Source organism: Passer montanus, unplaced genomic scaffold (assembly GCF_014805655.1).
Source record: "Passer montanus isolate IOZ18808 unplaced genomic scaffold, ASM1480565v1 scaffold541, whole genome shotgun sequence".
NCBI lineage: Eukaryota > Metazoa > Chordata > Aves > Passeriformes > Passeridae > Passer > Passer montanus.
The window spans coordinates 12043-15203 of NW_024370386.1; the positions used below are offsets into that span (position 1 = coordinate 12043).

Sequence of the window (3161 nt, forward strand, 5' to 3'; positions counted from 1 at the left end):
CTGGGGGCCACCCAGTTGGAAAACTGAGGTTTGGCAGGGTTCTGCTGGGCACCAGGATGCCCATGGGCCAGCAGTGTGCTCCTGCAGCAGTGCAGAACAGCGTCCTGGGCTGCACTGGGAGCTGTGTCTCAGCTGGCAGAGGGAGGGGATCCTTTCCCTCTGCTCCACAGCAGAGAGGCCAGCCCTGGAGTGCTGGGCCCAGAGCTGGGCTGCCCAGTACAGGAGACAGGGACAGGCTGGACACAGTCCAGCACAGGGCCGTGAAGGCAATGGAGGGACTGGAGCATCTGTGCCATGAGGAGAGGCTGAGAGAGCTGGCACTGCCCAGCCTGGAGCAGAGCAGGCTCAGGGCATCTCATGCCTGGGGATAAAAACCTGGGGAGAGGCTGCAGAGGAGACAGGGCCAGGGACAGCTTCAGGGACCTCGGGCACAAAGTGACACACAGGAGGGACCCTCCAAGCTCAGGAGACACTTGTGCACTGGGAAGGTGGCCAAGCACTGGTGCAGGTGCCTGGGGAGTTGGGGGAGTCTCCATCCCTGGAGAGACTGAAAAGCCACCTGGACACATCCTGGGCAGCCGGCTCTGGGTGGCCCTGATGGAGCAGGGGCTGGGCAAGGTGACCACCAGAGGTGCCTCCAGCCTCCCCCACCCTGAGATTCTGTGACTCTGAGAAAAAACAGGCTGCAGTTTCCTAAGGAGAAATGAAAAAGCTCCTCACATGGCAGGATTCTCCTGCCCTCACCAAAGTGGTGCATGGCACATGTGTCCCTTCTGCAGGTTCCTTCCTGGAGTGAGGATGCTCCTCAAGGTCACGCCTTGAGACTGAGAGAAAGGTTTGCCCATGGTCATGGGTTTGGGTGAGTAGCATCAATCTTTAAGAATTGGTTTTTGCTGACTTGACTGGAATTGCTTCAATGTTGTTTCAGATATAATGCACTATACTGGAAGTTACAGGTCTCTGTACTGGGCAGTAAATAAGCCTGAAAAAGATCTTTTAGTTTAATTGTGATCAGAATAAACTCTTTATTTCTCTATCAATATATCCTTCATCCTATGGAACACAGTTGTATAAAGGTTCAATTACTATTACCTATACTATCCTATACTATACAACCTTTAAACATAAACTACTGACTACGTCTAAAACTGCATCCAGCTGGCTCCTCTCTGAGATGTTCAGGAAGCAAGGAGGTCCCTTCTGCACCTTGTGTCTCCTGCCTGCTCCCTGCACAGCTCTCCAGGTGGTGCTGTCGGTCTCGGGCCAGCTGTGACTGCAGCAGGGACACCTGAAAGAGGCACAAGGCCCGGCTCAGACAAGCCCACGCTGCCAGGAGCACCTGCAGCCCCACGGTACCGGCTCTTGGGGCACACACAGCCTCCAACTCCAGCCCTCAGCAACACTCTGCCCTTGGGCAAGGGGAAAGGAACAGGCTCCCAGACACAAGAGAGCTCAGAAGATCAACAAGTCCAGTTCAAGGCTGGCAAACCCTTCCCACATCCATCCACCTCTCAGCCACCACAGGTCTATTAGAGAGACTTCCAACAGCATTTAGAAACCCGGCTCTGCTTTCCAAAGCACACATTTGGGCCACTGACCCTCTTCTCCACAGGCTGTGCATCAGCACGAGGGCTGCTACTCTCCTGAGCTACTGGAGGACTCTTCTGTTTCAAAAGTGGACCAATTTTGATGGGCAGACTTGTGGACAGAGAACATGAAGTAGTCTGGGAGGAAGAGTCTCCTAAAAGCTCTGATTCTCCTGTCAGGTTCCACCTGCAATTTGGATGGAAGAGAGGGTCACAGAAACCTGTCAGCAAATACGGAGCAAGAGGACCTCTGGACATCAAGGCAAGGACATCCCTACTCTGAGACCCTGAACGGCACCAGACAACACTGGGGGCAAAAAGCTCTTGTTGGGGGCTGTGCAAGAGAGGCCAGTGTGTGTGTGCAGGGACACGGGGCCAGGGAGGGAGGCAGTGGAGTGAAGGTGCCCTTGTGAAAGCCATGGGCTGGCACAAGAGAGAGAAGAAACAAAGGGGTGTGCCACAGCAGGGACAGGGAGAGGCAAGGGAACAAGCAGAGGTCTCCAAAGCGCTGCCTGGGCTAACGTGCCATGTTCCAGAGGAGCCTGAGGCTCTGCAGAGGCAGCGAAAGCCCAATTTACCTGCTCGCCACTTCTCCTGGGCACAGTGGAGAATTCAGGCCTCTCTCTCTTCTGCTCTTCTGCTGATGCAACTGGCTCCTTTAGTTCCAGGCTGGTCCCTGAGCCACGCTCCTCTTGTGCTCCAAGAGCCTGCTGGGTATTCAGAGAGGAGATGATGCCCATATTTCAAACACCACAAAAGCTGTCCCTCAGAAATCTCCATCATGGAAAGCATCCTCAGAGCACCAGCAGTGCAGCTGCTGTTCAGCCTCTCGATACTAAACTCAGTTTAGTCCATCACTCTGCTCACCTGCTCCATTCCTTTGCACACAGAATCCAAACCCCCATGTGTTGCCTTCCCTTTTTGTGGGCACAGCAGAAGCAGCTCCACCAGCAGCTCCCCATGCCACAGCTTTTGGCCTGGAGCTGATTTGAACAGCAAGCTCCAGAGCTGGATTGGTCATTCCAGGCATGCCAGGAAACAATCAGGGTGTCAGTGGTCTCTGGCTGGAGCCAGGCAGACAGACAAGGCTGCCTGCTGCAGCCCGGGCTGCTTTACCCAAGCAGGCCTGCACTGACAGGGACAGAGACCCACCTCTTCATGGGAAACATCACTGGAATAATTCAGGGACACTGGAGTAGAATGAAAGTCAATGCCATTGTCTGCCTGAACACAATGCTGTCCCTTCAGGAATGCCAAGCGCTTCTTCAGAGCCCCTTTGGAAATTTTACACTTGGCCAGTGCAGCACTCCGAGTGCTCCCACTTCTTCCTTCCTTCAAAGCAGCAGCACCATTCTCCAATTCTTCTTGCTTGGTTTCCTTTTCAGTGTCCAACAGTTGTTGCATTTGTTCCTTTTGACTCTGCATGTCAGATTCATGCATTTCATTCTCCTTTTCCAGATATCTCATGTGCTGCTGATACAATTCCCGTTCATGCTGCAAAACAGGGAGAAAAAGGGTCACTCATTCCCTCTCTCAGTTTGCTTTTCATACCAGATCTGGACTCCTGCTGCAGGG

General features: G+C 53.6%; 1 long non-coding RNA gene across 1 annotated transcript; it reads right to left on the reverse strand.

Annotated features, from left to right (window-relative positions):
* Window positions 1–737: 737 nt before the first annotated feature.
* LOC120509933 lies at window positions 738–2406 on the reverse strand. The gene is made up of 3 exons (XR_005629372.1): window positions 2165–2406; window positions 1599–1773; window positions 738–1288 (listed from the first exon to the last, which is right to left on the reverse strand). It is a non-coding gene; the product is annotated as an uncharacterized LOC120509933 (long non-coding RNA).
* Between the last annotated feature and the right edge of the window lie 755 nt (window positions 2407–3161).